Source organism: Harpegnathos saltator, unplaced genomic scaffold (assembly GCF_003227715.2).
Source record: "Harpegnathos saltator strain DR-91 unplaced genomic scaffold, Hsal_v8.6 scaffold60, whole genome shotgun sequence".
NCBI classification, from domain to species: domain Eukaryota; kingdom Metazoa; phylum Arthropoda; class Insecta; order Hymenoptera; family Formicidae; genus Harpegnathos; species Harpegnathos saltator.
In genome coordinates, this window is record NW_020230427.1 from 822,235 (window position 1) to 837,634 (window position 15,400).

The following is a 15,400-nucleotide window of genomic DNA, read 5'->3' on the forward strand; positions in this document are numbered from 1 at the left end:
CATATACGCGCAACGTCAGTTACGCGGCCAAATATCATATTATACGCTCACTCGGTCCCCGAGAAAATGGTTCTTTACCATCCACGGCCTGAGCAAATTTAAGGGCAGAGGAGGTGTTAGTAATGTTTTATCGCGCGTCTCTCGTTTTATGGAGCGAAGAGAAGTAGTCTCTCGTTGTTCGTACGTTCTTCAATGTTCCAAGAGAAATGATACCGTCGTCCGCGGATCGATACTACGATATTAACCGAAAACTTCTGATAACGGTGGGACTATCGGGGATATACGGTGGCCGTATCAGGAGATTTCGAATTATCCAAATTACGTTGATTCTCGGCCTGCTCGTTTCTTTCACGAGCTATCAGGTATATCCCATCTGTTCAGAGATCACAATTTCGATTTCACAGTTCGACAATCGAGACGACGAGGGTCACCGTGCGCGCTTTGGGAATACCGCTTTCAGGAAGAAGATGAAACAATCCTATTTTATTTGTTTTATTTATGTTCCACTCCAAATACAGGGTCGACGAAAATCCGCGAAGGTCGTATCTATCGTGAATACAGCTGTGACAAAATGGTTCTATCAAATAATAGTTACAATATATATTACGTTACGTAAGAAATGACGCGAAATACAATCTGCCGTTTCGCGAAATTGAGAAACACTCTTGATTTTCTAATATGAATTTATCGTTCGCAGTTGACAATATTTGTCACGCTGGAACTCGATGTAGATACCATTTTAAAAATTCTTTCGCAGCTTTTTCCCAGTTTGCTGTACATCTTGAAATATAACTCCTTTCTGTTGAACAGCACGCGCGTAAGTAAACCAATCCCCGAATTCAGATGAAACATGGTACATGCGTACATGGCACGTACGAGGGCAGTCTGAAAAGTTTTGAGCCTCAACATGAAGATGGCTCTACTCGTCAAAACCATTCTGGTACTACAATGCTTTGAATGCTTTGAAAGATGACTGTGAAAATTTCAGCCATTTTGGACGCTCAGTTGTTGTTTGACAGTCGTTTGTGTCAGTTGATGTCAGTGTTTTTGTAAAAATGGAAAAAGTCGAATATCGTGCCATGATTAAATTCTTGCATTTGAAAGGCAATATACCTGCGCAAATAAAAACCGAGTTGGACGCTATTTACAGGGACTCTGTCCTATCATTTACCACCGTGAAAAGATGGGCAGCTGAATTTAAACGTGGTCGTACCAGCTTGGCTGATGATGCGCGTTCGGGACGGCCAAAAACTGCGACCACCATCGATAACATTGAAAATGTTCACCAAATGGTACTGAACGACCGTCGAATCAAGGTTAGAGAGATAGCAGAGGCTATGGGCATATCGAAAGAACGCGTTTGTCATATACTGACTGAAAAATTGGACATGCGTAAGCTATCCGCGCGTTGGGTGCCGCGCTTGCTCACTTTGGACCAAAAACACATTCGGCGGTCGCCATGGCCAAAATTTACGAATTGCACTTCGAATTGGTTGACCACCCACCGTATTCACCAGATCTGGCCCCCAGCGACTTTTTCCTTTTTCCCAAGCTTAAAGTTTCGCTTGGAGGACAGAGATTTTCATCGAACGAGGAGGTCATCGCATACGTAAATGCCTATCTTGCGGAGCAAGACGCCAACTACTATTTGGAAGGGTTAAAAAGGGTTAGAGCATCGCTGGGAAAAATGTATCGACTTAAAAGGAGACTATGTTGAAAAATAAAACTACATTTAATCGAAAAAATACTTGTTTCTATGTTAGGCTCAAAACTTTTCAGACTTCCCTCGTACATAACAATGTACTCGATGTCATTGCCTTCCGATGCAACCATATGTATTCATAGATTATTCAAAAGTAGATAAAACACATCATCAAATGTATTCGTGACGAATGGACGATATCGAAGACTCCAGATGAAGAAGTCGATATACTGAGAAAATACGCTAATATCTCGAGGCAATTTATGCTGGTTATAATGGGTAATAAATCGAGCTTTTGATTTCGAATGTATTTCCATAGATTGTCATTGTTAAGATTAGATGACATGCGACATAATTACTATTTTATTGGGGGTCAGTTAAAAAGTTTCGTTCGATTTTTTATAATCAATTTTGTCGTATTCAATGAAGACAAATTATTCATCAACTGAGTTGTCGACGAGAAACAAACATACGAGGTCTGTCCAAAAAGAAACCGAACTTTTTAAAAATGATTTGATACACCGCTCCCAACGTTTTTTCTACTGTTGGAATGCATTCTGATATGCGATTTGTGGAATGGTCTTGAGTTCCTCTAGCAATTTTTTTATATCATCTATACTCTGAAAACCGTCCTTTTAAATAACTTTTTAGCTTAGGGAACAAAAAGAAGTCAGCAGGTGCTAAATCAGATGAATGAAGGCTGGGGAATGACAGTCGTGTTGTCTTTTGCAAAAAAATTGTCGAATAAGGAGCGCCGAATAAGGAGCGCGAAAGCATTATTGTGATGCAGCATCCACGTTTTGTTTGCCCACACTTCAAGTCTTTTCTTCCTGACTACCTCCCTCAAACGCCGCATTACTTGTAAATAAAACTCTATGTTGACAGTTTGATTGTGCGGGACATACTCATGATACACGCCAAAATCACCACAACACCTAAATATGCACTCACTCAAATCACTGTAGCCTGAAAGTGAAAGCACGCAGAGTGACGCGGCAAAAGCTGTGTTATTTTAGAACAGTTACACTGTAGAACGCCACCTCTCGAGCAAGCAAATACTAACGTATTGGTACGCAATTTAAAAAGTTCGGTTTCTTTTTCGACGGACCTTGTATGTATGATGAGAATATATCGCAGTATATTTGATCTTTCATGTGTTTTGTAGTGATCCTGAATTTTTTCCTGGCTGTTTATATATTGTTTCTATTTCTATCGAATATTCTCGATATTATGGTGCTGTTTAACGAATCTCATATCTTCATAACGGAGTATTTCATCGACCAAAATCGCTATTTTCAAGCTATTCTAATACATGGTATAATAACTACTTGCGTCGGAAGTGTTGCAACAATTATTGCAGGTGGTACGCTTGTAGGATATGTACTACATATCCGTGCGATGTTGAAAATAGCTGGGTGAGCATCGTAAGCGAAGACGATAAAATAATTAAATAATCGAAAAAAAGTAAAAAGGAAATAACACTGCATTAAACAATGATGATTAAACGATGATTACGTAACTAATTATAACTTTTCACATTTTTTTAACACTTTCTTGTTCGTTGAAACGCAAAATCTATTTGATCACTATTGATTTTTGCATACAACATATCTCTTAAATGTAGACAAGTTACACAAATATGTAATAAATGTGTCGTGCGATCTTTTAGTCACCGTTTCAAATATATCAATGATAAAATACCAGCCTTATCCATCTCCGAAAAGGATCGCATTATTCGCGAGAGAATAATCAACGCAATTGACATTCATCGGCGAGCGCTCGAGTTAGTATTTGCAAATATACGGAAACATGCTGAAAGAGATTCGCTGGCTGGATATTACAAAAAATCATGCGAGTTCATATTATCTATTTTTTGTTGGTAGATTTGCCGAGTTCATCCAGTCCATTTTCACGATCTTTTACTTTTTTATGATCGTTATAGGTATCTCGTCGTTAAGTCTTAATATGTTTCAAGTGAGTATAGTGAATATAATTGTATTTTTATCGTTTCCTACGCTTCACATCCATTACAGTGGATATTTCGAAAAATTCAACGCTACTCGAAATACACTAATCGAAAAAAAGATAAAAGATTTTGCTTTTGTTAGTTTCTAATGTCAATGGCGCAGATTGCTCGGTCGCGAAATATATGCCATGCAGTAATTTGTTATCGCAACAAGATTACTGTAATAATAATTATTATTATTAAGTATAAACGTAGAGGTAGAGAAAATTTTCTTTTTTATAAAAAAGAAAAAAGGTACAAAAAGAACGATATACAGTTAAAAATATAGGAGAAACTGTTCTTTTTGCAAAATGCGAAATTTCTTCGTAAAAGGTTAAATTGTAAAAGGATATTTGTATTGTAGTTTTTTCAATATTCGATATCAGTCAACGATATGAGTGATGCAAACGGAATGTTTTTATGCAGCGTGATGCTAATCACGCACTTGATCTATTTATTCATATGTAACTTGCTTGGGCAAATAGTGACAGATCACAATACCGACATCTTTTACAAAGCGTAAGTAATTAATGTTTGGTGAAATAAGTACATATGCACCGAGACTAGCACAAATTTCACAAGGCACTTCACTTACATTCCATTAAACGTACGTTATGCATTTCACTCGCACCCTTTGTGAGTATGAAATACCTTTAGCATAATATGCTCGCACACTGCAAACTCTCCTATAAATTAATTGATTTAATTGTTCGGTAGCGTGTAGGTATGGCGTGCAGTGGTACATAATCTCGATATAGGCGCAAAAATTGCTGCTCGTGATATTGAGAAAAAACACAAAAAATTATTACTTCGTTATTGGTGGCATCTTCATCGGCTCCCTAGAAGGCTTTACTATAATAACGTAGTTATAAGAGGGAAAAAAAAACAAAAAAAGAAAAAACTATAACACTCATTCGAAGTTTCTTCGAGAACATGAGTGAATGCATTTTCTAGCTGATAAGTACGTTGCTATCCTATTTCATGGCGATTTACTCCATACAATGACACAGTAGGACGCGAGCAAGTTGTCAGTAGTAAAAGTCACAGATACTTATACGAGATTATCGAGGCAGACGCATAGAGTCCACACAGTCTCCACGCGCGCTACGTTCTTCGGGTATATATCGACGTAACGTACATTTCGACTGACGCGAAAAAAAGAAGAAATTAATTAAACGTAGATATGAGGAGTTTAAAAATCCACAACACTGTCCAATTATACGGAGGGAATAGTGAGTGCATTAGTGAGACATTTTTATTAGCGTACTAACGTGAAGTCAACAGTTATATCTCGCACGACACGATATCAAAAGAATGTATCAAGCATATCTATCATATTAGCATATTCTTTGCATTACTATATACCTTCCTTTTTCCAGGAGTCGAAGTTTTGGCTGTCTATCCATGCGGTGACACAATCCCTTAAATCCTCCGTTACATTTATCATCAGCAATTACAGTGTCTTTTATGCGTTACAATTCAGGGCGATTAAAATCCGAATAAAATCTATCGCTGCTTCTGAGGCCGGAGGGACAAACGCGATTATCGCCGAAATCCCGAATTTTGTCCTCGAGAACTTTCAAGAGGAGAGGAAACATTGCAAAAATTATATTTTCCAATTGATCAATTGCCTTTGACAAACAAATTTTTAATACTAATTAATTCCACTCGTACGTGCGCTCGATTTGCACAATTTATGACAGCGAAAGGGATATTCCTGCGAGCACGTAACTTCTGTACGATACATATCACAACAAAACACTAGAATATAACGGAGCAATCGAGCAAATGTGAGGCCCGACATCACGAACAATAATGAAGCATTGCGACGAACTTTCCGAAGAAACATCGAATGCGTCTGCGCTATGAGAGAATATAAAAGGAGAACTATTTCCCCCGCGAACTGTGGGAAAACCTCATTGGACGAATACAATTCTGATAATTTCACTTCCTGTCGTTCCCCTCGATACTGAAAGCGAATGTAAACGATCGATCGATGGTTCTCTCTTACTCGTCAAGTCGCCACGCAAATTTCTCATAACACTTTGCAATTGCCAATATATATATTTTTGGTCGTGTTGAACGATTTTTTAACCTGATTTTCTAGCCTGAAAATATTGCCTCAGAAAAAAGATATAGCTGTCAAAAGAATTTTTCAAATTTTTGAATATTAATATCATGCTTTATTTTGTTATATTAAAATTTTACAATGAATTAATGACTGAAATGAGATGTAGGATTTTTAGGTTTGCTGAACATGACTTGAAATCATAGTTGCTTCTGAGAAAAATATACTAGTAAGAATAATTAAAATTTTTTGTATTTTTATGAACTTGAAATATCTCGATTTATTAAATTTTTAAAGTACATTTATGAATAAAACAACACAGATTATGAACTTCTTTTAAATGCTGAATATCATTTTGAAGTTAATAGATTTAAATGGCGAGTATAAGAATAAAATTATTCAAATTTATAATTATTTATTGAATGATTTTGAATTTATGTTATTTAAACCGTTAAAATATTTTTATTCATGACAGTATATGATACATTTTTATAATAAAATATAATTCAAAAGTACACAACAAAGAGATTATCAATAGGATTTTGTGCCCAGTTTTTTATATTTTTGATTTGTTAATTTCATTTTTTTTTTTTTTTTTTTATATTATTTATATCATATATTCATATTTATTCATATTTAATATTTATCTTCATATTTTCATTTTTTATATTTTTATTTTTATATTTTTTTAGTTTTATATATTTGTTTTATATAATTTTTTATTTTTATAACTTATGCACTTGTATCATCTTTAAATTATCGCAAGGTAAATGAAACTTTTTGGAGGTAACAAGAAATTAAACGTAAAATTATTTTTAAAATCATTTATACTTTTTTATCTTATATTTGGTTTTATGTTTTTATAATATTTTATATTTCATGTTACAAACGTTATAAGATAATAGGTAAGAGTAAAACAATTGAATTAAATTGAAGAAACTAAATACTTACAACTAATTTGACGAGTTTGACATTATGCTCTTTATACTATAATTTTTTATAGATAATGAAATATTTTAGCTATATATTCATATACGTTTTTTTTATTTGGAAAAATGTATATATATGCGCATGTGTACTTTAAACTTTAAATTAACCTTTAAACTTTAAATTTTTAATTTGTTATTTTAATTATCATTTTGTATTTATGATAAAAAATATTTAAGCTTGACTTAAAATTCGTCATTAGCATCATTAACCTTCCCCCTCCTACATAAACATTTTTTAATTTTCAAGAACCTTCTGTTTTTGGCGTTTTAGAAGCAGGCGAGAAAAATAATGTGACAGAAAGGGGTTTAGTAATGTCATCTTCTTGACTCAGATAGTGTCATTGGTATTCCAAGTATCATGTACTATGTCGTTTTATGCAGACTCAATCTTACTATGGTACGTTAATGGTTTTAGATGTTACGTCCTGGAGGAGGAACGTAACTTGACGCTTGCTTTCACAAGCTCCGACGTACTCGCAAGTCTGCGGTACAGATTAAAGATCGGAATGACCCCTTTATCTGGCGCGGACGTACGTCGGTGGTCCTTTATTTAGGTCAAGGAACTGAACCCCTTTACCTGGGATAGAACCGTGAGCGACAATTGAGGGAAGGGAGAATTTTTGTTTTGAATAATTAATTCGAAAACGTGATTGGCTTATAATTACAAATAACTTGTTTTATTGATAATTAAGCGGAAGTTCACAATGAAAGAGAATTTGTAAGATTTATAAATGTGTACGTATACATATATGTATAAACAATCGCGGTCTGAATAAAATTCCGTGTTCGTTATGTCCGACTGAGATCGACAAGATTGGGCCACTGACACCGGATTTCACAATTAAGGAGGAATGCCAAGGGGCATAGAAAAAAAGGAAGAAAAAGAAAAGGAAAAGAAAAGAGAAAGAAGAAAAGAAGAAAAATGAAAAGAAAGGGGTCACTCAGGCAAAAGAAAGTATAAATAACTTATTGCTGGTTCTATGCTATTTGCACGAGATCGTTGCACAGAATAATTAAAGACTGGAGAAACACTGATCTGTCTAAGCCACTAGTAGGCTAGATTGTTAGGAGACCCTGAAGGGATGCTGAAGAGAAGCTTCTGTCCTGGCTGCGGTCGAGAAGTGTTTTGGTCTTTTGGCTTTTCTTAAAACGTCAGCTCGGTTAAGAGAGTGGGATTTGGGGAATTGTTGGGAAATCTAATTTTCATGCCCAAATATCGTCATAGGACTGTGCTTCGAATGCTTTTTAGAGTTGGAGGTCAAAAAGGCGTGGCAGTGTCTTTAAGATAATGTTGTAGGAGATATAATAAGTAATAATAAATTCAATTTTCCTTATTTATAAAAGAAGTCTAGAGTGCGTGGAGTCCGCAGGACGTAACATAGAATTTCGGAAATTTTTTCATGTCGTAGTAATTAAATTAAATATTTTGTGTTTTAATAGTATATTTTGCAATTGCATGCTATGTACATGCATTTTGTTTGCACAGTATTTCATTTTCGGTTTATTTATTGAGTATAGAATATATGTGTCGAATATTAAGATATTATACATTTTTCATACACTTATTGCTTTCAGTTGACATCGTTTGTTACATATCAATTTACCGTGGATTTCCTCATCACAGTTTTATCGTATTCCGTGCCGTCATTTTAAAGTATCGTACTTTATCGTTCGTTTTATACTGAATCTATCATAGTAAGTCGGTCGTTATATTCTGTCGTTTCCTATCGCTTAATATTCAAATATTGTAGTAAAATAATTCGATCGCGGGTGAAACTGATTTGGAAAGATATCCGTGACGCTTAAGACATTTTAAAAAATGATATAAAATTTCGAAATAATGCATTTTCTGAGAAAATATTCAAGAAAAATAATAATTTTATTACATATGACATTTACTTACAAGGAATATCCACGAAATGTGTGTCTCCGATTTCGACGAAACTTGGCATATTTGTAGAGTAACCAAAAATAAGAGACCCATATTTTTTATCGGCAATAACTCAGGCAATAGCAAAGGATGAAACCGCCCCTCAAAGTTTCATTTCCTTTATGCTATCTCGATAATTGTTACAGATAGGGAAAAACTTTTTAACCATTGGCGATAAAAAAAGTATGGTCTCTTATTTTTGGCTACTCTACAAATATGCCAAGTTTCGTTAAAATCGGAGACACACACTTCACGAATGTTCCTTGTTAGAAAAAAAGTAGCCCCAACAGAATATGGCCAATCAACGATATATTGTTTGCATATATATAATGCACTAATTTCCTATCAATGCATTGAAACGATGCGAATAACTGCATCTAAATAGAATACAATGTTCAAAAAGATGCAAAGTTTATTGAGAGTCAAGTTATAAATAATAACAGAATAATATAATAAAATAAAATTTATATATTTCTTAAAAGCTGCAGGAAAGAAAATATCGATAAGCTGCTTATTGGCTGAGTATATGATTTATTAATGATAAATACTCCAAATATCATGTATGAAAGTGAATTTAGAAAGAGCAGAACCGATATGATTTAACTTAATAATTCAATTCCTTGACAGAATTAGCTTTTTGTATTCTTAAATGTATAAAATAGATGTATATAGAATGTATAAAACGTATAAAATAAAAAATCACTCATTTGCCTAATAGAGGTGATTGAAATTAGTAGCGTGAATTTCGAGTGTCTGGATAGTGTTCAGGAGTGTACGTTTGACTTCAGATGCTATCTGATTATAGATTTTTCTAACAACAACAAATAATTAACTGCATTGCAGATTCGTATCTATTTATTATTAATATTCGCCAATATGGGTACCCGAATAACTAAACGAGCGAGTACTACCTCGAATACTATGCATGGCTGCAGATACACATCTGACGCAAGACGTCGCAATCTGCGTATAAAGGTGGAGCATGTCAGTTTGAGCACGAGGATACCTGTCATTTTGTAAATAACTACATGAAATTTTGAGATAATCACAAGAAAAGATTAGCGAATCAGTGCGCGCGACATTGAGACGCGTTCTGTGGGCGCGAGCTTATCGAAAGTGGTTGAGAAGCGATTGTCTCTTAGTACAGCAACAGTAGCTATCGGCTAGCAGCTAAGGATTAAACAATGCGCGAGTAGCACGCGACAATTATTATTTGATGATTTATTATATAGTTTATTGTTGTTTATAAAATAGTCAAATAGCAAGAGTCCTTTGTTGACCCGCTCTATCTTTATGCGCGGGTTGAGATGTGTCAGATACCTTGTGTACGCAGATTATTCTGACAACACTAATTTAAACAATGGAATACAACTTACATTATAAAAATAATGTTAGCCACATAAATGTTTGCTTTGCTGCTTTGCTGCTGAACTAACAAGTTGACGATCATTGAACAAGTACTCGAATAAAGAAATTTCCTATATGAATGTAACTTCCTAGTATCGTTATGAGCATCGCTACGTACTCGTTCACTCAATTCTTACCGGGTACCTTCGACATAATTTTTCCAATAAACAAAACTCGCCCTCATTATTTTTACGCCGTAACGAATATTTCGTCGACAAAAAAATATTTTTATTCACTCTTATGTCACTGACTGATCGGCGTATTCATCAATTATTACCATTTGAATATCGCAGACGTTGCGTATTGCAAAAACAACCTCTTTTTATACACAATTTTTGAGGATAAAATGGAACTTTACAGTCTGTTACACATCCAACTTCCACGTCATACGCATCACATATGGAGTACTCACGACTAACTCAATAACCGTAGTGCTATGCTCGACGTCGCGGAAAGCAATGAGTCGACGTTACGGCGAATCCACAAACGCGTCTGCGTCAACGTGAGAGAAAAACGGGAATATTATTTTTCCACCTATAGGAAAATTATATCGGAATAATGCCATGTGCAATTTTGATAATTCAACTTTCTATCGGTCATCTCGCCACCGAAAGTAAGCACAAGCGACCGATTATTTTTTCGGTCTCATTGAATCACTACGAACGAATTTTTTATAATCAAGCACCATAATTGTCGATATATTCCTGTCGATAAAATCTTGAAGAATAAATATATGCATGCGTACGCTGTCTAATCTCGACCGTTCTGTTGAATGGCATAATCTCAGTCTTATATCTCTTTCGATAATGCCGTCGTATCACAAAGATACAGAATTTACCGGATATCATTATTATAAGATAAATCGGATATTTTTATCGATGTTCAAATTATGGCCGTACCATCGATCGAGGTTCGCGATAATTAATCATCAACTTGACACTGTTGGTGTCTCTGGTAGTTTTTCAAGCATTTCAGGTATAGTATATAGTATTTTGCAGACTTTGAATCGTATTGCAAATGCCTGCTAATGTTTTGAGGATTTTGGTAATTTTCTTGCTTTATAACAATCGAACTGAAAATCTTGATCTTTAATTCTATTTGTATTGCGTCCTACATAAATACATCTTGTTTGAACATAATGCCATGGTATTTCACTTTCGGTCTATCTATTCAGTAGAAAATATATGTAGTCGTGTACTAAGATGCGATATTTTTTACACTTCCATCGCTTTCAGTTAATATTCGTTTCTCACGTACCGATGTACCATGGATTTCCTTATCGTAGTCTTATCATATGCTGTGCCGTCTCTTATAAATATCGTGCTATGCTGTGAGTTTTACATGAATCCTAACAGTAAGTTGATTGTCATATTGTGTTGTTACTTGGTTACTGTCGCTTAATATTCAGATGTCATCTAGAATAATTCGACCTAGGTAAAACAGATTTGAAAAAATATTCGTGATACTTGGAGTATCTTGAAAAACGGAGCAGAACGTGAAATAATGCGAAAATATTCGTACACTGGGAAATTGTGCACGACATTACTATTATGCGTGAAAATTATTTACAAAAAGAACTGAAATACGTGACTACTATCAGTAACATGTCGCTTATAGAACACATAAATTTCTTGTTACTATTATATATTGGGAAGGTAGTTGCGTCTAAACGTGCGTAAAACTGGTACTGGGTCAAGCCATAAATAACTTCCGATGGAAACAGCTATTATTTTCTTTTATCTATAGAAAGATAAAATTCGGTAAGCTGTTTATTAGTTGAGTGTATGAATTCATTAGGAATGGAAACTCGAAATATTTCATATGAATATAAATTTAAACAGAAAACAACCTAAGTTACTTATGGCTCAACCACTAGACATAATTGGCTTTTTATATTTTTAAGCAAGTTTAAATACTTAAATAATTCGCCTCGATCGTGCCTAAAAGCCATCGCTCGTAATTCAAACAATAAATTACATTTTGCATTATTAAAATAAGTTGGTCACATATATGCGCGTATCTTACTGCTAAATTAATAAGCCGACGGTAAAAAAACTTCTTACATGAACATAAATTTCTAGTGATTATCACCGTATGCCTCACTGTATTGCAATATATGCAATTATTCAATTCATACCGGATATGGATACCGGATTCTGTGCCACTAGTTAATCGGTATATTTGTCAATTATTTCGTTACTATATACATAATTACATTAAATTTGGCATATATTGAGCATATCTATTTAGCGTCACCAGCTAAGCTTCTAGAATGAAGTGTTAATATAATAATAAGGAAATGAAAGGTGCAGTAATTACATTTAAAGTAACGAACAAATAAATCAATAGAACTATAATTCCAGTACAGTGTCTTAATTATGAAGAATGTAACGTTTAACGGAATAGAAAACGTATATACGTAATATGCATAAGTGTTTCATAATTTCATAATTACTAATAAATTAATAAGTGACTGAGTACATTTACAGTTATCGGATCGCACATTCAATTAACCAATATATATCGCATAATCTTAGAAAAAAAGAAGATCGAATGATTGCTCAAAATATAGGCGCGCCGGTGAATGTACATCGGAAAGCTCTCAAGTTAATATTTATATAATATATTCAAATTTCTTGTAGCAATATCATAGCGACCGCTCAAATATAATGTTAATGGTTCGCGGTTTTTTTATTTTTTTTCCACGCGATATTATTATTTTACCACTATTATTTAACTATTTTACGTGCGCATCCGTGTTCTATATTTTTCATGTCCTCCTTCTATTTCTTTTATTTAATTAAAGGTGCAGTGTAATTATATCAACTACTTTTGTGCCATATTTATTCCTAGCAGTTCTATATTTTTCATGTTCTATATTTTTCATGTTCTTCTTCTATTTCTTTTATTTAATTAAAAGGTGCAATGTAATTATATCAACTACTTTTGTGCCATATTTATTCCTAGCAGTTATAATTGCAGTTCTATCTTTGAGTTTAAACTTCTTTCGAGTAAGTATTTTTTCTTCAAGCTCAACTTTTCTAGCTCCTTTCGATAAATGATTGAGTCGTGAAAATTCAGTCAACAATTTCACGTTTCAGCTGCTCAATTCCATAACTGGAGAAAAAGATATGAATGAAATGTTTTCGTCGGCGATATTGATTTTTATGCACATTATAGTTATATTTCTGGATAATTATTACGGGCAGAAAATTACAGAATATAACGACGAAATCTTTTATAATGTGTATAAGTATTCGTTCTACTTTCTTACAATCCAAATAGAGATCATATTTTTATGAAATTAAGTTTCGAGAGAACTTCAGAAAATATTAGGAGGTTGAATTAGTTCTGGTCCCTAGCAAAAACTACAATAACAAGTTAATAGTTAGTACGAATATTGAAATCTGGAAACATTGAAAGATTTGACATTTCTCTATGACATATGACAATTTGCGCGCTATTGTTACCGATAATTTTATTGTTTATGTATGCGTCTAAAGTAGATCATACAAAATTGCATTTTCGATTTTCATTATTTTTTTGATTTGATTTGAAAAAATCGGTAACTGAAGTTCATGAAATACTTGTTACAACTTATGGTGATCAAACTCCATCGTATTCCAATTGTAAATTTTGGCTTCAACCATTCAAAAGTGATGATTTCGATTTGAGTGATAAAGAACATACTGGTCAACCAAAAAAATTCGAAGATTCTGAATTGTAAGCATTCTTGAGTGAAAACACCGCTCAAACGGAAAAACAATTGGTTGAACAACACAACGTCGATAAATCAACAATTTCTAAACGCCTACACGCCATAGGAAAAATTCAAAAAGAATTCAAATGTGTTCCACATGAATTGGGTGAAAGTGCTATTGCAAATCGTTTGAATGTCGCTATGTCTTTGTTTGTCAGACAGAAAAAAAGAGTTTTTTTATGGCGAATTGTAACTGGAGATGAAAAGTGAATTTATTTTGATAATCCAAAGTGAAAAAATAATGGGTTGATCTAGGACAACCATCAACATCGATACTAAAACGAAATATTCACGGTCACAAAGCAATGCTCTGTATTTGGTGGGATATGGAAGGTGTGGTGTGTATGTGTGTGTGTGTGTGTCATGAGCTTCTAAAACCAAATAAAACAGTTACGGGGGATACCAGCAACGATTAAACAAATTGAATGATGAATTGATGCAAAAAAGATCAGCTAGCAATAGACGCAAAGTGATCCTTTTGCACGATGATATTCGTCCACATGTTGCTTCAATCGTTAAACAAACATTGTTTGAGCTCAAATGAGAAATCTTTCTGCATCCAGCGTACTCTCCAGACCTAGCATCATCTGATTATCATCTATTTCGATCGATGCAACACGCTTTGGCAAATACATACTTCAATAATTACGAGGATGCAAAAATGGGTGTCTAATTGGGTTGCTTCGAAAGACAGATCGTTCTATCGTCACGAAATCACTATGCTGCCGGAAAGATGAGAAAAAGTCATAGTTAACGACGGAAAATATTTTGATTGATGTAAACTTAACCATTTCTTTAAAATAAAGATAAAATATTTGACGAAATAAGACTAGAATTAATTCAATCTCCTAATATATGTCAGTTCAAAATAATTTTATCATCAAATATAACACGAAATGATACGAGTCTCCAGCAAAAATTTAAAAGTTATTTTTGTGCATCATAAATAACACAACGAAGCCGTATATTATGGATATTGACAATGTAATCGTGGGGTCGATAGAAGGTTTCGCTAAGATATATAACATTCGATGGAAATGAAAAAACTGTCGAAATATGGAAACTTGTCTAATATGTATTTGTTTTATAAAGGGTGTCCCAAAATTCACGCAAGAAGTAATTTTAATAGAAAACATAGGTTTATAATTAAAAATTGTAAATTTTTCATTGATTCATAAAATATACAGTATAGAGTTATGTATGGAATAGCATATCGGGTAAACGGCTACAGCGAAGAGAGTTCGTTGAATGGATTATGGAACAACAACAAGTGGATGCTGATTTTTCGAACAAAATCATCTTCAGCGATAAGGCTCATTTTCATCTTGATGGTTTGGTTAATCGATAAAATTGTCGTATTGGGGTTCAGAAAATCCACAAGTGATTGTTGAGAAACAAATGCATCCACAACGTGTCACTGTTTGGTGCGGATTTTGGGCTGGAGGCATCATCGGACCATTCTTCTTTGTAAATGCGGCTGGTCAGGTAATAACAGTTAATGGTGCTCACTATCGCGATATGATAATCCAGTTTTTTGTG

At 34.1% G+C, this 15,400-nt stretch overlaps 1 protein-coding gene across 2 annotated transcripts in view; it reads left to right on the forward strand.

Annotated features, from left to right (window-relative positions):
• The window catches only part of alpha-Man-Ia (alpha-Mannosidase class I a), a 923,832-nt gene that overhangs the window by 761,970 nt on the left and 146,462 nt on the right, over positions 1 to 15,400 (forward strand). The window lies entirely within an intron of this gene.